The sequence below is a fragment of the Molossus molossus genome, unplaced genomic scaffold (genome assembly GCF_014108415.1).
Source record: "Molossus molossus isolate mMolMol1 unplaced genomic scaffold, mMolMol1.p scaffold_m16_p_16, whole genome shotgun sequence".
Classification (NCBI taxonomy): domain Eukaryota; kingdom Metazoa; phylum Chordata; class Mammalia; order Chiroptera; family Molossidae; genus Molossus; species Molossus molossus.
Window position 1 is genome coordinate 27032285 of NW_023425351.1, and position 21035 is coordinate 27053319.

A 21035-nucleotide genomic window follows, 5' to 3' on the forward strand; every position below is an offset into this window, starting at 1 on the left:
ATAAAACAGAAATGTAGACAATATTTTTATAAGTTTTTATATTTTCACATTCATTTTATTTACATTTGTTATTTTGCTAAACTATAATAGAATAATTTAAAAATATTTGATGTTACTTAAAAATCAAAATATTCCAACAGAGAGGCTTAATTTTAACTCACCTGTACCTGTATACAGTGCAGAAGATCTATAAATTTGTGGCCAAATTCAAGAGAAATCTGCAATATAAATAAACAAACAAACATAAATAAAAATGCAGAATCCTGTGATTTTTACAACCAACATATAAGTTAATACTCATTTAATAACACCTTTCCATTAAACTACATGGTAAAACCAAAAAGTAGACTTGCTGCATTACTTCTATTTGCACAGAATAATATAACACATGTAAGGTCAAAGTTCATTGTCAAGTATGATGTGTCTACCCTGACATATACTCATTGTACTTTCTTGTAGCAGCTGGACTCATCACTAGCTCTGGGTAGAAGCAGAGGAGGCCAAGCTACCACCTTGCACCCTGCACTGCTAGCGCTAAACCCATGTGCAGTAAATGTTTGCTGAATAAGTAAGCAAACTTTACATAGTCACCTTTACTTGCTGTAATTTACAGTTCACCTATACCAGTGGTTCTCAACCTTCCTAATGCTGCGACCCTTTAATACAGTTCCTCATGTTGTGGTGACCCCCAACCATAAAATTCTTTTCATTGCTACTTCATAACTGTAATTTTGCTACTGTTATGAATCGTCATCTGAAGTATGTGTTTTCCATTGGCCTTAGGCGACCCCTGTGAAAGGGCCATTCGACCCCAAAGGGGTCGCGACCCACAGGTTGAGAACTGCTGACATATATGGAATTGAGAGGTTTGAAATGACTGAAATGAAACTCTATGTCATAACTGTTTAAAGAAAGAAGTTCAAAAGTGACTGAACAATGTATCTCAAAAAATAGTCTTAAGTAAAATGATATGAAAATGATGCTACACAGACATTCATAACAATTTGCAAGAGCAAACATGACAAGAAAAGGAAGAATGTTTTCAATACTGAGGGCAGCTGCTCTCCAAGTTTCTTCTGGATGTATATCTTTGAGGACACAGAGCTTAACAAGGACCCTGCGGCATTTCCTCAGATCCACACAGAAACCACTTCCACTGAACCAAAGTTGTTTTCAAGATGAATAGCGAGGAAGACAAACACAACAAATTTGTGCTAATGATATTTTATGTGTATCAATGTTGACTATTTTTATTTTATGGACCTGAGAAAAATGGTCTGATTTCTACTACTAGTAGTAAGTCTTTTTTTAACCATTATATCAAGATTTAACAGCCGCAAGGAATATTTTTACAACTGAACTCCCAGATTTTTTTATTGTCAGGTGACACCAATCAGTAATAAATGACACTCTGATTAATTATCTAACTTAAAATAGTATTAATTTTCTTAAGAGCCCTTTACTCTTTAAAATAAATAGAACATAATAGGAAAAAAGCTAATGCTAATTTAATACCCAAATTAACATTTTTCTAGGGCACTGGAAACATCTGATTTCATAATCTAAGAGGTTGAAAGAAGAAAGAGAAAAAATTGCATTTTGATTTTTACCAGGACCTGATCAGCTTGGTGATCATCATAAGTAATGAAATGTAGCTAGGGTATTAGTCAGAGATAATTTATGAAAAACAAAAGGAAATCTGTATGCAAATAAGAAGTTATTACAGTAGGTAAAACGAACAGATTCTCCTCAAGTGGTAGTCAGTCGGCAGTGTGCAATAAAGTGTTATGTAATAGGAGCCATCAATTCTTTCCAACACTGTTGGGGTAAATGTATTCATTATGCTGGCCTACTTAAGCCTATTATATATAATTCTATACCAACAACTAATTTGCTCAAGGACATCACACTATACAACCATCAAGAGCTAAAACTTGATATTAGTAGGAATGATGATATTAAACTATAACTGCTTGATCTGTACTATTAACTGAGTTTTTACTAATATGAGGAAAAAATACCAAAGCATCCATACTAAAGAGAGACATGAAGATAAAGGACATATGAAGATATGGATAATTTCCACAGTACACCATAATATCTTGGTGTAATGTTTCAAACAAAAGGAATTGATAAAATACTTCAGCACAGAATTACAAAATATTTTATAAGTTACTAAGGGAATATAATAGTCATTAAAACAGTAGTACACGCAAGAAGAACTCTATAATAAATTAACATCCTGCCTGGTGGTGTGGCTCAGTGGATTGAGCGTCATCCTGTGGACTGAGAGGTCCCAGTTGGATTCCGAGTCAGGGCACATGCCCGAGTTTTGGGTTCGATCCCCAGTAGGGGGCGTGCAGGAGGCAGCCGATAGATATTTTTCTACCACATGGATGTTTCTCTCGCTTTCCTTTCCTCTCTCTCTAGAAAATCAATAAAAACATATTTTAAAAATAAACTAATTAACATCCCTCTATTCTTCCATCAGTCCTGACAGTTTTCACAAAGCTCCTTCCAGAATGTGTTTCAAGGGAGGGAGAGGGGACTACCCCAGGCCTGGCAGAGCCAGAGGAAAGGCAGAGGGACAAATGTCATCCTCCCCCTCTAACTACTGCTATTTCTATGTATGAACTAAAAAGGTATATACTTCCTCTCCACAAAGCCACAGGTCACTACAGAAGGCAGCACTGGAACAGCAGAAAGAACCTGGAATTAAGCATCATAGGATAGACCACGTTTCAAACTCTGGCTTTATCATGTAAACACTGCTGCTGTAAATATAATGTCACTAGCACCAGCTTAGGTAAGTAACCTAGGATTCATCTATAAAATGAGGATAATAACGTTCTCTTTGCAGCACTTTCGAAGTATCAAATGAGATAATTCCATAAAGCACCTGGTACATAGTGGGCTTTATAATTATGATCCTGCCAAGTATGATCCTATTAAATGTTGCTAGCAAAGGCAGGTAACTCAATAAAGTGATAAAAAAATTGAAGCTTCAGGCCTACCGAGCCCAAGTAGAACCGATTTTCCCTGGGATATCCCTTTATCAGCCCATAATCCTCCAGAGAGACACAAAAATATAGGACATTTTTTAACCGGACCTGCTTTAAAACTACATCAAAAGTTGAAAGACATTACCTGATTTCAAGACTTACTATAAAGTTACAATAATCGAAACAATAGGGTATGGGCATAAGGATAAACAACAGAAGAGAGCAGAGACCAGAAACAGGGCTACACATTTACATCAATTCATATTCAACAAGGATGGCAAGTAAATTCAATAAGGAAAAGACATGCTTCAATAAATGGTGCCCCAAACCAGTTATACATATGGAGGGGGAAAAAAAGAACCTTGACCTCTACCTTGCACCATGTACAAAAATTAACTCAAAATGGATAGGATCACAGTTCTAAAGGTTAAGAACTAAAACTACAAAGCTTGAAGAAAAATTATTGTGGATTAGGCAAAAGTTTTTAAATATAATATCAAATGTATAAAAGAAAAAACATAAAAAGACCATAAAAGAAAAAATAATAATAAATTAAACTCCATTAAAATTAAAATGTTTGTTCTTCAAAAGACTATTTTAAAAATAAAAATACAAGTCACATATTGGGAGGAAATACTGGCAAAATAATTATCTGATAAAGTACATGTGTCTAGAATATATAAAGAGCTATATAATTAACTGATAAAAGATGTCTATCTAGAATATATAAAAGATTCTTACAACTCAATAATAAAACAAATAATTCAACTTTATAGAAATGGGCAAAATATTTGAAGATAGATACACACACACACATAAAAAAAACCTTGAGATATATATATATATATATATATATATATCAGAGTAAATATATATATATTAATATATATATATATATCAGAGTAAATACACAATGGGGAAAGTACACAGAATAGTACTAAACACCACTAGTCATCAGGATAATGGAAATTAAAACCAAAACAAAATATCACAGACATTCAGTAAAATATTGAAAGTGATGACAAGGATACAAAGAAACAAGAACCCTCACATCACACCCCTCAGTGGTGGGAAAGAACAACAGGGCAGCCATTCTGGAAAACAGTTTGGAAGTTTTCCATCACATAACCTGACAATTTCACACCTAGGTGTGTTTTCATTTCTCTGGGGGCAGATGACCACACAAAGAGTTGTAATGAATGTTCCTAAGCAGTTTTGTTCATAACAGCCAAAAGATGGAAACAATTCAAATGTCTATCAATTGGAGATAATATTTTTTTGTAGAATGTAGTGCAGTCATACAAATGGATTCCACTCAACAATAAAAAAGAATGGATTGCTGACACATACAACATGACTGAACCTTAAAAATGCCGTGCTAAATGAAAGAAGCCAGACGCCAAAATTACATAGTGTATGACTCCATATTTCAAATTTCTAGAAAAAGTAAAGCTATACAGATAGAAAACAGACCAGTGATGTCTTGGGTGAGAGAAAGAAGTGGGGATTAACTAAAATGAACACAAGAGACTTTTGAGGGCCGACAGAATTATTCTAAAACTGGATGCTGGTGATGCTAAAGAAAGATGCATAAGAAACATCAGACACATACAGCTATATGAATTTACTATAATTCATCCATGAATATAGTTAAAATGGGTATATGTTATAGTTATGCAAATTCTACCTAAATTTTTTTAATGCTAAAAAAAATTTTAAGTGAGATTTAAAAATGCACCTGTGACCCTGCTCTTTCTTCCTATGTGGTAGCTATGGTTACCATGTGAGTAAAGGAATCTAAGCAAACATAGTTCTAGGAGCAAGTGTTTTGCCAAGTAGAGCATCAAGTAGTAGACCACACAGTAACTCATCATTACTTTGAGGCAAAAATATCAGTACTGACCCCCCATCACACATAAAAAGATTGCTGGCAGCATTAAAACCATAGGTTGGTGATTTTTTTTAAAGGTAGGGGAGAGTTAGGAGGAGATATATGCTCAATATTTTATTTTACTTCTTTTAATTTCTGAAAATGAATGGTTAGGAACAGAGTCATAGGAAGTAAGCTGGGACGAAAATGAAGTGACATCAGCCCTGGCCGGTTTGGCTCAGCGGTTAGAGCATCGGCTTGCCATCCAGAGAAAATAAAGTGACATCTGTAATAGTAGCTAAAAGAGCACTTCATGACTACTAGAATAAGAGGAGGGCCATATTTTGCTGTTTTGGTTTAATGCCACCACTAACAATAACCTCAGTAGCTATCATTTATTGAATACTTATTTTGTGAGAGCAGAGGGCTTTTATGTATGTGTTACCTAATTCAATCTTCCTAACAACCATGAGGTAGGTACAGCTACTATCATCTCCATTTTGTAGACAAAAACTTAACTAATAAGTGAAGCACTCTGTCCAAGATTGAAGAGCTAATGCAGCGGCAAAGCCTAGATTCTAACCCAGAGTCTGCAGAGTCCACGCATGCTCTTACCCACTAGGCTGTTGTAATGCTATCACTGTTTTGATACTGCTATCCTTTTTTACCAATTTGATTTAAAAAAGAAGATGGCAAAAATGTAATCAACCTGAAAATGCCTTCTTGAGGTTTTTGGTATGGTATAACAAGAAGAGCAAAGAATATTCCCCACATCATCCAGCCCTGACTACACTGCAGTAGACTCTTAACATTCCTTTTGGTTGATCCAGATGTAGCATCACAATTTTCTCAAAGTTGCCACCAATCAAAGGAAGTATCACCAGTACATCAATATATTTCATTTTAAATGAAATGAAAATATATTTACCAATCGAAACAACTTGATTTTTGATGGACAACAGAGTGTATGGTACATGATACTGGAAAGAGAAGATGAACCCAAGGGGAGCCCTGCAACTGCCATACTTCGTGTTCCAACAGAGGTGCTGTCATTGGTCACCTCGTCCTCTAGCCAGCACCTCCCCAGTCATCCAGCCAGTCACACGAGCAGGTAGAAATGAAGAGGATACAGGAGAAGAAAGAAAATCCAAGAAGTACCACACAAATTACTTGAGATTTTGCAACAGTTCTAGCCAATCATATCTGAACATATACCCACCACAAGCACATACCCATAATGCATGATTAATAAAGTAATTTATTTTTCAATTTTTACTCAAAAGCACAAAACTCCTAAACAATTGAACATAAAATACACCTTTCACTCAGCCATGTTTCAAATTATATAACAGCAAGAGAAAAGTTGTACTTTCAAAACTTAACTCTGAGAACTATTTCAGATTATTGAACAGGACATTATATTTTTATTTGACATATATTTTATATAATATAAAAATGTCCTAAAATATAGTTTACATATATTTTAAATAAAATATTATATTAAAATCCCAATGTGATATTGCAAAAGTCTCTTTTTTCCTTTCTTTTAAAAAATATGTTTTTATTGATTTTTTGAGATAGAGGAAGGGAAAGGAAAAGATAGAAACATTGATTAGAAACATTGATCAGCTGCCTTCTGCATGCCCTGTACTAGGGGCTGAGCCCGAAACCCAGGCATGTGCCCTGACCAGGAATCTAACTGGTGACCTCTTGGTGCATGGGATGATGCCCAACCATTGAGCCACAGTGGCCAGGCAGCAAAAGTCTTCATAATAATGTATGTAACATGTAAAGAATGTATACAACATATGCAAGGTAAAATTCTTCCCCAATTATTAAGTTGATGATGCTAAAAATAACATCTATACCACAGAAGAATGACTTTAAGTTAACTAACTTTAATATATACTTCAGACAAGCTTATGTTTTCTTTCTTTCTTTCTTTTTTTTTTTACATGGCTCTACCTCCACTTCAGACAATGACTCTTAACTAGTGACACTCTTTCACGAGTAATTTTCATTTTCCAAAGCCTTTTATAATTATTGATTTGAGAGAAAAAGAAGCAGATTGGTTGCCTCCCACATGTGCCCGATTGAACCCGCAACCCAGGTATGTGCCCTGATTGGGAAACAAATCCACAACCTTTTGGTGTACATGTCAATGCCCAAGTAACTGAGCCACACTGGTCAGGGGCAAAGCCTTTTCATTTATTTATTTTACTTTAATTTGTTGTTGTTGTTGTTAATCCTCACCTGAGGATAGTTTTCCAATGATTTTTAGAGAGAGTGGAAGGGATGGGGCGGGGGGGGGGGGGGGGGGGGGGGAGCAGAATAGAGAAACATTGATGTGAGAGAGACATCGATTGGTAGCCTCCCGTACCACCCGGACCAGGGCCAGGAATCGAACCCTTGACCCTGGTCCAGGCACTGACAATCTAACTGCTGAGCCAAACTGGCCAGCGCCCAAAGCCTTTTTAAAGAAGTGTCAGCAGTATCATATCAAGACCCCTTAAAATGACATGTCTGCCTAAACATTAGCTCTTATAACATATGTATAAGTATTAATTAACTAACCTTCTAATTATCCTTCCCAACTATTCATTCTGCCTATTACATATATAACTTAATTCACTCAGAGAAAGCTTCACAGATTTCATACGACAGTATCTGGCACACACAAGGTGCTCAGTAATTTTTAAGATAAATAAAAGCCTTTTCAGACCTCGCCATCTCCCTGTCAGAGAAATCTTGTTTTCTAAAACTGGTGCTTAAAATTAATTGAAAGTCGATCTTAAGATCTTCTTTTGTTATTTTAATTCAATTTAATAAGATGTTTCAAAGAGTACAATTAATCATAAGTTAAACAAGTAGAACTTTAGAGCTACAATGTAATGTAACTTTTCATCTACACTAAATACAAAAAAATTCCTAAGCCATATTAAAATACATACAAAAATTTATCTTCAGTTTACAATATCCTAAGCTACATACAGGTACACATACACAACTGATATGCATGATACAGTAAAAAATAACAGATTCATCAAATTTGCAGATCTCAAATGACCATTCCTTTCAATTTAGTCTCTCGCCTACTGTGGTCAGAGCCAACACAATAAAGCAACTATCATAAAACAGTAACTCTCCAAAGAGTAGTATTCTTGCTGAGAGACAGACCTAGAAGAAATATTAATCTCATATATGTAATTGCATGTCCAAGGTTCAAATCTAGAACAGGACTAAAGATACGAAATTTGGAGTCACTAACCTAAAAATAGCATTTAAATCCACAGAAATGGTTAAGATCTCTAAGAAAGAATAAAAAATGGAGAGCTGGAAGTCTGAAACTAAGCCAAAGAATTTCTGTATTTAAAAATTACATAGAGCCCAGCCAGTGTGGCTCAGTGGTTGAGCATCGACCCATGCACCAAGAGGTCACCAGTTCAATTCCTGGTCAGGGCACATGCCCAGGTTGTGGGCCAGGTCCCCAGTGGGGACCATGCAGGAGGTGGCCAATCAATGTTCTCTCTCATCGATGTCTGTCTGTCTGTCTGTCTCTCTCCCTCTCTCCCTTCCCCTTCCTCTCTCTCTAAAATCAAAGAAAAAAAAATTACATAGAAAAGTAACTGGCCAGGGAGAATGAGAAGAAATGACCTAAGAGGCAGGAGAAGGACCAGCAAAGACAAGTACTATAGAATATGGGAGGAGAGAGTGCTCAACATTGCTCAATGCTGAGAGAATTAAACAGTTTCCACTTGACTAGCAGCAAGTAAGCAGAACTTGCTAATGACCTTCCTAAGAACAGTTTCACTGGAATGATAAAGATATGAATCAGACTGGAAAGCTGAAGTGCTGACAAGTGAACAGGAAATAAGGATTTGGACACAGAGTGTCCAAATTACCGCCTTATGCTAAAATGTATCTTCCCCTCTAGACTATGAGCTTCTTGAGGGCAAGAGTAGGGTCTCACCCACCTTGACTACAAGAGCAACTGCTGCTAGACTAGAGATTTTTAAACAAGGCACCTGCAGAAGTCCTGGGGTTTTAATTAGGGTGCTCAAAAAAAAAAAAAAAATTACACAATAGCCTGCGGTAGAATTTCGGGGAGGAAACTTACTTACTGGGAAAAAATTAGTCTTTCTTAAATGGAGATAAAAGACTCCACCAAGACCACAAACTGACAACCAATCAGTTTCCCCTCAAATAAAAAGCCCCAAGATACTATGAGTAGAATTTTACCTGTGTTTCTCCCAAAACAGTAGGACATTTTTGCCTTCAGTGTTTCCCTTTATTCTCTTTGGAACAAGAACAGTTATTGAAACTTACTGTATACACCAAAACAGTAGAGGATCTCCATATAGTTATCATTTTATTTTTCACAATAAACTAATATGAAAGGCAATGTCTGCCTTCCTTAATAAAATAAAGTATGTACCCTGCGAATACTAACAGTGAAGGGGGGAAATCCACTTAGGGATAGGTAATAGGACTGTGAACTCCTCTCAGAAACTCACCTTCTCCTTAGGTTTTTCTTTCTTATACATAATGCCGCAATGACCACTCTGACAGAAAATATGCCCTCGCCCTGGCCGGTTTGGCTCAGTGGTTGGAGCATCGGCCTGCGGACCAGAGAGTCCTGGGTTCGGTTCATACTAGGGGCACCTACCAAAATATATATATATGCCCAGAACCCTTCTTCCCTTACACCGCACACCAGCCTGTGTAATACTTGCCTCGAGAGGATGGAGTAGCAAAAGGGAGTGAACCTAAAGTAACATGAAAGAGTAGCAAGGAGTGGAAAAAGGAGGGACATCTGTAATACATTCAACAATAAAGATAAATTGAAAAAGAAAAGTAACATTAAAACTAAGTATCTGTCTACACAGGACAGGGGCAGTCTTAAACCCCTAATACTTAGCAGTAACCCCCCCAAACCCTCACAGGGACCAGCACAAACCTGCAGTCCACCAAAGCTCCTTTTTGAGTTTGTTTCCTCTCTGAGGACTGGGCTCTCCCCAGACAACTATCACTACCAATTCTCACCTCCTACAGGAAGGCCACATCTTTCAACAATAAATGACCACATAAAGATAATCATCATTTCAACATAGGAAAGAGAACACTTTTTTTGAGCACACACAGTATAAAAGAGGCTAGGAGAGTGTCTTCTTAAAAAGGACAATTTTATATAACATCCGTTTTATTACCAAGAGTAGGTAACACAACTTGTCTCAGGTCAAAGAATGTGTTATAGAACTGATGTCGATCTATGTCTGTCTGACTCCAGTCCCTATGTTCTTACTACTCTGATTGACTGCTAGAAAGCACCAATACATGAAGGGGGGGGGGGGGGGAATAGCAGCAAGCACCAAAACAATGGTATTTTTAAAAAACTGAAAATAGCCCTGGCCAGTTTGACTCAGCAGTTAGAGTGTCAGCCAGAAAGACCCGGGTTCGGTTCCCGCTAAGGGCACGTACCTTAGTTGCAGTTTGTCCCCGGCCCTGGTTGGATTGTGCGGGTGGCAGCCACTCGATGTGTCCCTTTCTTTTTTTTTTTTAATCCTCACCCGAGGACATTTTTGTTCAGGTAGAGTGGAAGGGAGAGAGAGGAACAGAGAGAGAGAGAGAAACATCGATGCGAAAGGAACACATCGAGTGGCTGCCACCCGCACAGCCGACCAGGGCCGGGGACAAACTGCAACCGAGGTACGCGCCCTTAGCGGGAACCGAACCCGGGTCTCTCAGGACCACAGGCCGATGCTCTAACCGCTGAGCCAAACCGGCCAGGGCTCGATGTGTCCCTTTCACGTTGATTTTTTTTCTCTCTCTCTCTCTCTTCCTCTCCCTCCCTCCCACTCTATCTGAACAAAAAAATGGGAAAATATCCTCAGGTGAGGGTTAAAAAACAAACAAACAAACAAATAAATAAATAATTGAAAACAGTGCGCACATGTGTCTACGTGCTCATGGCTGTGCTTTTATATCACAGAAAGTTTTTGTTCTTTGAATAAAATTACAACTTTATATGATGTGATTAAGTGTAACAATATTTTATGGAGTTCTAGAAAGAATATGGTATGCCAAAAATGAGAACTAAACTACTAGGAAAAAACGCTTTGCAACATACTATGGAAAATGGAGAGCTTAACCTTGGAGCACCGTCAGTAACTAGCCAAATTTTTATAGTCTGTCTGTCTATATGACTTCACTGAGTCAATCCATGGATATAAGTGTCAGAGAAATATTATTTAAAAATTATTCATCAGAAATTTGATTCATTTTGTGGGTCCATGTATAGTTTCCTATTTTGTCAAAAGATTTAAAGTACAATTTCCCATTTTACTACATGTCTAGGTTCCAACAAAAAGACACTGAGGAATATTTTTAAAAATTAGATCCTATGGTAATAGAACTATTTTGAATAAAAATTAGATTTGGAAGAAACCTAGAAATAATCTATATTAACTACTCAGTTTTACAAATGGGAAACTGAGGCTGAAAGAGATGTGCACCTCTACTGACAATGACAGAACTTCTCCCAGTTACCCTCCAATCAACGGAGTTTCTGTGAACCCCGAAACAAATACTACCCCCAAGACACTGGCCTTATCACACCTTAACTGTTATGGATATCATCATCAAATATATGTCCACTTCCCCATCACAGATGAGTATCATGAACACAAAAAGGTATGACAGAAGCTTGTAACTTAATTGTGAATCTAGAATTTATAGATAAAATTTCTAACAACACAACATGTAAATAAAAATGGAGATATGGGGATGAGCATTCCAACATCCTAAACATACAGAATTACAAGGAGAGCTACCTTTGTTAAGTATCAAGTGTCAGTTTCCTGCAACAAATTTTACTGCATTATTTTGAATATTTCCCATAAATAGGAAATCTATCAATTCCATTTTGTAGATGAAGGAATGTAAAGTCAGAGAAGTTAAGTGATGATACACTTAAGTTAAAGCAGATGAACAACTATGAGTGGGATCTAGGTCTTTCTGAATCCAAGACCCCCACACCTCCCCTGATGTTTCTGTCACGTGCCTTCTGCCCAGTTCCACCTCTCTGCACTTCTTGCTTTACCCACTCCTCATCCCCCTAGAAAAAAAAGGATTTTATATCAAGAAGATCCTTTCCAACATCCAGATATTAAAAATAGCCACAAGCATCAATTCACCTAAAGATGCAACCAAATGAATTGCCCTAAAAAGTTTCACCAAGATTATTCAATTATTGGCTTGTTACACCTACGTAAGAAAATAAAATGAAAGAAGTGCTATAATATTACAGGATAAGAGACAGAAGTCAAAAAAACAAACAAACAAACAAAACCTTAAAAGGCTTTGACAAAATGAGGACTTCATCTGACACAAGGAATTGCACTAAGGTGGTAGACACCTAGGAAAACAACCTAATGTAGCTGAATTTTTCCTCATATCGGAAGTACCAAGAATGTACACGAAATCTTCTCATCTATTTTTATTTTTATAACAATCTAAAATTGCTTACTACACCAATATATGAAATCATATAGATGATCAGTATATAACTGATAACTTACTGACATTTAATTTCAGGACTTGCGTTTACACTTATAATTGGATTAGAGGCTGCCACTATCTTAATGTCTTTGATATCAAGTCTTGAGGCACAAAGGATTTCATAAGTTCCAGAAAAGAAAAATGGGGGAGGCAGGATCTGAGTATCTTCACACAGCCAGCAGTAGTATATGAACTCAGTGGAACCCACGCTCAGCAGATTGTAAACAGCAACTTTGTTAAAGCCAGACAACACTGCATGGAGTTATTAATTGAAACCTTACTTGGTAGTTTTGCTTATATTTAGTTAGTAAATCTGGTTTTGTTTTATAGCTCCTAATGAAATGAAAATCTTTCTGCATTGAAAAGTAATTTAGTAACATATACTAAAATGGTTGCTTTAGATAAGGGCCATTATACCAGTTCATTTCTCCCATTATTTACATAATAAATATGGCTACAAAATGTGGATTAAAAATTCATGCACAGCTTTTGTTTTTAAAAAGTTCTGCTGACAAATCAAAACAAGGCCCTACCAGTGGTTCCTAAAGTGTGCCTCTTTAAGAGTTTGGTCCAAGAACAGAGTTTTTCCAGGTTTAAATCTAAACAAGGAAAAAAGTGTAGTGTTTTATTTTTCTATAAAACTACATGAGGAGTCTTCTTTATTATTAGATTATAAACTTACTGTTTTGTAGGATTACACTTTCCTTTTAATTTCTGAAATGCTGTGGTAGTAGATAGTGACTTTTTTTCATGTGATGACAAATTTCACAATTTGGCAATCCTATGTCAATTACCTAGATTTGGAGGAAAATTCTTTTTTTATTTTATTGATTTTGGGGGGGAAAGAGAGAGATTGATAGATTTGTTGTTCCACTTATTTCCACATTCACTGGTTGATTCTTATATGTGCCCTGACTAGGGATCAAACCCGCAACCTTGGCATATTGGGACAGCACTCTAACCAACTGAGCAACCTGGCCAGGGCTGGGGGAAATTCTTAATAGTAGTACATGGAAATAAAAATCTCTAGGTACCACTGACTACCTGTTATAAAATGGTGCGTATACACACACACACACACACACACACACACACACACATACACACACATATATACAGATATAGGTATTCCATTCTGGCATTATGGGGAAAATTCATTCTGAGCATGAACCCCCAAATTAAGTAGTTCTTGTTTTTACCCAAAGAAACCTAACCCCCTCCCCAACCCGTCTTTCTGTCAGGTCTATGACAAAGAGTGGAGCCAAAACCACAGCCTGGAGACAGCAAGAGAAGAGCTATCATCTGGCCCCTAAGTACTCACAAGTAGACATTTTGCAGAACAACCTAGAATAAATCATAGCCTAAAAAGGTTAATAATGATGATGACAAGTAATACATAGAGAACAGAAATTCTGGAAGACTAACAAAAGCAATCAACTCTCTGCTACTCCTGCCATTGAGAAATGATGTATACATAAATGCCCTCCCCTTGAATCTGGGGTTGCTTAGTGATTAGTCAGACCAATAGACTGTGACAAAGTGATATTCTGGGACTTCTGAACCTTAAAGATTCAGTCTAAAACTCTGCAACCCTTCATGTTAGAGTCCTAAACTGCTAATTATGTCTGACTACCCTGAAGCCACCATACTATGAGGGAGCCCAATGTACCGTGTGGAGAGACCACAGGGAAAAGACACTGAGATGCCCAGCTAGCCCCCAGCTGTTCTAGCGCCCCAGAGTTCTGGTCACCTCAGCTGAGACTCCAGACACCTCTGCTATGCCCTACTCAGATTCCCAACCAACAAAATTATGTCATTAATTTGTTTACAGCAATAAATAATCAGAATAAAAACCAATAGCTTTTCATAAATAGTAATAGGGACTGTAAAGCAAAAAAAAAAAGTCTTGAGCTGTAAACTAGACTGACATAAGACACAAAAGAGGATTATGATGCATAAAGGTAAATATAAACCAATTCATTCATTTAGCCAAAAAAATATCTTAAAATACCAGAATGTGTAAACAGGGATATATCCCGGCTCTGGAGATGGTTTTATAACAGTCATGACTTCAAGAAACTTACAGACTAGTAGTGTGTATTATAGTGTCTTCTTATATACTCTTTAATGTGTTTTACAAAAATAACACAATCAACAATTCAGATCAAATCAAAACGCAGACAAATCTCATAGAGTGACACAGGATTTAAGTTCCTCTATGACACCAATTTTCAACCTTTTCATCTCATGGCACACATAAACTAGTTACTAAAATTCTGTGGCACACCAAAAAAAACACAAAACATACATACATACATATATATATATATATATATATATATATATATATATAGCCAACCTAAGAACAACAAAAAATAATAGGTATAATTTTTATTTATTCACACCAGATGGCTACTGTTGTATTGGCCAATGTCACTGTTTTGTTTGACAATCTAAGGGAAAAGAAGTCAGTGCCCCCAATTAAATACTCAGATACTGTACATTTTAAAAATTCTTGAGGCACACCAGTTGAAAATCACTGCTCTATGAGAAGAAAGTGAAGACTGAACCCAAATCCCACAAAAGGTCATTTGTAGTTTTTAGTATTGAAACATGCTTTAGTTAACTACAGTATATAATAAAATGTTTGGGTTCTCATTTCAGACTATAAATTCAGAGCATGCGTAACTAATCCTTTTTATTTCTTCTTCATAAAGTATTAGGTTAAAGAACCTTTAAAGATATTATTACAAATGTGCCGGGTAGAATTTTTACTGCAGTCAAGATTCTGGGACCCAGAATGGGCAAAGCAAGTAAGGTCAGTAGTTAAGCTGTTGTTTTAACAAGATTTATTTCTGTCTAGGTGTGCTACAGTTTAAACAAACACACTATTCCAGTGACTAAAATAATTTTAACTGCTTCTTTTATTAAAGCATAGACAATTTAACCTTTCATAATATTATTCTCAGGTTCTAAAATTATCCACATTTTTTTCTATTTGCAGCATTTCTCTATTCAAATTTCACATGAAGCAGAAAAGAACACAAATAGAGAAAATTATTCTGCCAGGTATTTTTAAAGACAGAAAAATGTTTGATCTCACACTGTGAAAGAATAAAACGGTATGGACAAAAGGCCATAGTACGTCTTTAAGTCATGAGCACCCAGCACGACTCTGTAGATTACTCAGCAAATGTAGAAGTTGACTAATGATAATAGATTTATTTCCCAGTTATTTTAAGTGTGGCCAACAAAAATAAGTAATGTTATTTTCTGTCTCAATAACTACTTGAGGCTAAGAAAAAAGGATAAGTTTTCAACAGTGGTCACAAAGAAACAAACTTCCTCATTTTCTCTTCAAAACATTAAAAGAGGTGTGGTGCTGTGGGTATAGTAACAAATTCTATGTGCCCCAAATGTCACAATAACGATAAGTGACAATATAACAGTAAGCTAAATTACAAATGGCCTTGTGTTTATCTTTTCTCTCATAATTTCAATTACATAGTAACTTGTCTATATTTCTTCTTTAAAACACGACACAAAAGAAAATCTTTATTGCTAGCCAGTCATTTGTAAATACTTTATCTAAAATATATTATAAAAGTTGAAACAGAGTTCTGAACAAGAACATAATGAGGAACTTTAAAATGATAATACTAACATTCCACTACAGAAAGTAACCGTATCTTGGGGGAAGACACTCAAGAATACTTGACTGAACAGGTGGCTCATTGTTCTCTCTTCTAGACTGGTCTCCAAGCCAGCATGGCATGAGACCAAGCGTCAGGAGACTTGGCCGGCTTCCTAGATCTCCCTCTGAGGCTCAAGGCCAATTGTTTACCATCTTTTGGCCTCAGTTTCCTCAATGACAGAAAGTGACACAATCGCCCCAAATTCCACTTTTTCTAAAAAATCCTACCGACCTCAAATAAAAGGCCATTAGTCTAAAAAATTGGGTGTGAAGACACCAGAATCTTCCATTTGCTTAATTAAGGCACAATCATTTCCCTAATCTTACATTTGACTACTTTACAACTTTCAAACACCTACAGATAGATTGCTTTTCTCTTATTTTATCTTTACAACAATTCTGTGAGACAGACTGAGTCTGCAGTTACTACATGCATTAAGAAAATGTAAAATGGAGACTCAGTGAGTGAGATTATGTGATTTGATTAAAGTCATTCAGCCAAAAAGAAAAGCCTAGAAATCAGATTTTCTGACTCCTAGCTCAGTGCTCAAGTGTCCAGAAAAAGACACTTTTAAATCCATAAGAACAATAAATAAATTATATACTAGTTCAAAAGAAAAAAATATATAGTGTTATTTTTAAATGTCTTCATTGTTTCTTTAAATCGAGATGCCGTGTCTTAAATTCCCTGAGATAACACAATTTTAGGCCTGTATGTCTCAAAATTATTTTCAAGATTTCTGAAATAAGAAAATCCCAGTAGCTTAAATATATTATAAAAATATTACCATATATCAAGGTTTCCTGAACTGATGTATATTCCTAGACAAAAAAGGATCCATAGTAAAATAAGTTTTGGGATATTTGTAGATTAACAATTCATATATGCTTTTTAGTTTAACATAGTATTTCATAAATTTGTGGATCAATATCATTTCAGACTTTTTAAAAAACACCAATTGACATTCTAAAGCACTTTTGTCCCAGTGAACCCATCTTGGAAAATACCTCTGTACATTTAAAAAACATAACCATTTGCTAAATAAAATACAAAATACCTATATAATTTTACATAAGGAAAAGTTATAGTTTTTCCTTACTTTCTAAGCATATATATTTTCAGAAAAGGTGAAGTCTCTTATAATTTGTATATTTAATGTGACAGTGTTTTTTTTTATTTTTTTTCCTGAAAAGTTGCTAATCTATTATTGTACTTTACAATCAATAGCTAGTTGGAATTGAGAGCTGTGGTATGTAATTTTCTCATAATTGTTTTCTTTTTTTTTTCTTTACTGATTTTAGAGAGAGGAAGGGAGAGGGGGTGAGAGAAACATCGATGAGAGAGAACGTTGACTGGTCACCTCCTACATGCTCCCCACTAGGGATTGGGCCCACAAGCTGGGCATGTGCCCTGACTGGTAATCGAACCAGCGACCTCTTGGTGCGTGGATTGATGCTCAACCACTGAGCCATAGTGGCCTAGCATTTTTTTTAATACTCACTGAAGGATATTTTTCCATGTATCCTCGGGGGGGGGGGGGAGGGGCACTGATGTGAGAGAGACACATCAACTGGTTGCCTCCTGCAGAACTCTGACCAGGGCTGGTGACCAAACCACAACCAAGGTGCGTGTCCTTGACCAGAATCGAACCCCCACAACTCCAACGTTCTGACTGCTGAGCCAAACCAACCAGGGCAAATTTTCTCATTATGTTAAAGCGTACTCTCAGTGACTCGTAGGACATCATATTAAAAGGGTTTTTTTCACAGGTAGTCACAATAAATCAAATACCCAGAACTGGCTACTGAAGAAACTAAAGGAGACCACATTCAGATGTAGTGCACACTTTGAATATGTACTAACAATGACAGGAGATTTGAGGAAATGTTCATTAGAGACATAACATTTGAACCAATCTTAAACTATTATTACAGGGCTCTGTGTCTAAAATTGGGGGCAGACATCTACAGGTAAAGGGTAAGTCAAATTACTTAATCCTTGAGCCCTAGTTAACCTAATAGTGCCCATGGAAGTAAACTACATGTTTGGGTTTTGCCTACTTATAAAATAGTAGACTCTGAGGCAAAGGCTAATTAGCTAATCTGAATTTATCTTGTCCTCATGACTTGATAACACTAGATAAATTTATTGAAGTCCCAAAGGAATGAGACATTTTAACCCTTGCCCAGACAATTATGGGCTAATACAAAGTAACCAACCATGCTTTTGTCTAATAATGTTTAGCAAGTCCAAAAATACTTTCAAATGCTTTTGAAAATGTAAGGCAGCTTAGAAACAAGCTGTTTTTAGTAATGGTATTTTTAAAATGGTATAACTTACCACTCCAAGCAGTATGACTTGTCACTGGTAATAGTGGTAACATGGGATACTAAAAAGAGCTATTCTGAGAAAAGAAGAGATTGTGGGTTCTAGTCTCAAGCCTCACCCTTGCCTTCACATATATGAAATGTAATGCTTATATAATTCACAAATCAAATTCTTTTTTAAAATGAAAGCAATTACAGCAGAGTAAGTTATATATTTATTTTTAAAGTTATTTAGAAAAAAAAATTTTACATACAGAAGCGGTGTGCCTCAAAGAGTTTGTTTTTCTCTCAAGTTTTTTTTTTTTTAAATTAAATTTGCTGGGATAACACTGGTTACTAACATTATGTAAATTTCAAGTGTATAACTTTATAATACCACATCTGTATACTTTACTCTGTGTTCACCACCAAAAGTCTAGTCTCCTTCCATCACCATATATCTGACTCCCGTCTATAGAAGATTTTAGATTTGGTTCTTCCTAATCCTTAAATGTTTATGCAAATCTTCTCTCTCTCTCTTATATTCATTTTAGAATTTAGAAGGTAATTCTCTTAACCAGGCCATAAACAGCTCAGATACAGAGTCAATTTCAAAGCCACTTCCTTGTCCACAAATACATAGACAAGTCATATTTTAAAATAAAGCACAGAATACCACAAAAAGACTCACAAAAAGGTATCAAAGTATAGCATGCTTCACCAACCTATAGTTATCCTATTTTCAGCTATGGAGTAAAAGCCACCTTTGGGAAAATGAGTTTAGACTCCTAGTGCTAGATTATGGAATAATACAAGTCTAAAAACCACTTAAGAAATCGTAAGAAACAGCACTTTTTGGAAGGTCATTTAAAAAGATGAAATCCAAACTCCATGAGAGAATCCGCCTCTATGAGGAAAATAACCAAGAGCCCTGAAACACTAACTCACCTTCAGTTCATTTCAAGTAAAACACTGTGAAGTGAGGGTCTTAAAATACCCTTTAAATAGAGAACTAAGGAGCATTTAATTTAAATATAAAATAATTTTTAAAAATGTGTATAATGAAAAAGACTGACATTTAAGCTTTCTGAAACTATTTTTCATCAATAGTTAAGCTCCTTTTGGGAGGAATATTAAAATTGTACTGTTATATGTGTGAAGAAGATCACTGTACCTTTGGGAGTTTAACCATTTCCTATTGATGTATTCTATACAGTCAGCCTATAAAAATGTAGTCCTTGTCTGTAAGTGATGCCTCCTGGGGACATTTCCTTCAAGTTATCGTTCCTTTTATCTAAAAGGAGTATAGAAACGACACTACTCACTCCTGCACCCTGGAGCCTTTTCATTTATTTAAATGCCCTGAATCTCTAACATGTTCTGTAAAATACTGCCAGGTAAGTAAGTGTGGGAGTGGTAAGGAAGATTGCACCATCTATCTTATAAAAATCCCGTAAGATAAGTGACACCGATTTTAAGAGTTGATCATCTAGCTTCTTAATAATACAAAAGTCCTTCTATCTGTAATTTCTTCCTCTTTTATTTTGGCTATTTCTTTGGGCACTAAATACACTACCTTTAAGAAAAAGAAAGTGGCCCTGACCAGTTTGGCTCAGCGGTTAAAGCATTGGCCTGCGGTCCAGAGAGACCCGGGTTCGGTTCCCACCAAGGGCATGTGCCTCAGTTGCAGTTTGTCCCCGGCCCTGGTTGAGTAGTGTGGGTGGCAACCACTCAATGTGTCCCTTTCACATCGATGTTTCTCTCTCTCTCTCCCTCCCATTCTCTCTGAACAAAAAATGGAAAAATGTCCTCAGGGGAAGATATATATATATAAATAAAAAGTGTTCAGAACACGAAGTAAAATTCCGGATCTCCAAATTTAATTCCCAGTAAAAGCACTTAAAAAACAAAACAAACAGAACAACCTTTTGCAGACCTAAAAGAAAATACACTAAAGCACTAAAAGTAGTGGTATGAGGATGGCGCCATTGTGGGTAAGTTCTTTCAAGTCCACACCTTCCAAATTATAACCATATTATCAAGTTATATTTAACCAAAACAATAAAAGACTGATGAGAAATTAAAAGTAAGTTAAAACTAATGATTTCAAATATTTTAGCTATCCTGGGTTTGTTTTTTATAAGACAAAAGAGAAGTTGCCTATATAGCTTGACAACGTAAACAAACATAAAAATATCTCCTAACTATTCCCTTTTTCACTGTCTGAGTGAAGAAAGGGAAAGGAATAAAGGAAATGAAAGCCATGAGTACATACTCACAAACCAAAACCACAAGAAAATAATCTAAAACCAGACTGTAGGAGGCAGGAGAAAAGCAAGAGTCTCTACATGAGAAGTGATTTTGCAACACTAATAGGGTAAACCCACATTCCTGCCACAGGCCTCGTGCTTTCAAATAGGCCACACAGCCAGCGGTCTTGAAAGCTTTCCAGCAAGGAACCAAGATAGTAAGAGAAATCAGTAGGTCTCAAGCTTGGACTGAGCTCTAATCTGATTCTGGTGAAACACTGTCCTGCTGGGGAATAATATTATGGCAGTCAGAAACTCAGTCAAATAAATGATTACAACTTTTATAGAAAAATCCT

General features: G+C 36.2%; 1 protein-coding gene across 18 annotated transcripts in view; it reads right to left on the bottom strand.

The window, feature by feature from the left end:
- NCOA2 (nuclear receptor coactivator 2) overlaps positions 1-21035 on the bottom strand; it is a 300567-nt gene that overhangs the window by 185105 nt on the left and 94427 nt on the right. For 17 of the 18 annotated variants that reach the window (XM_036264342.1, XM_036264325.1, XM_036264339.1 and 14 more), the window contains one exon: positions 162-218. The gene's annotated coding sequence lies outside the window, so the exon portion shown is untranslated. Of the gene's footprint in view, positions 1-161; positions 219-13111; positions 13224-21035 lie in introns of all 18 variants that reach the window. The other variant, XM_036264335.1, reaches the window with a different exon arrangement.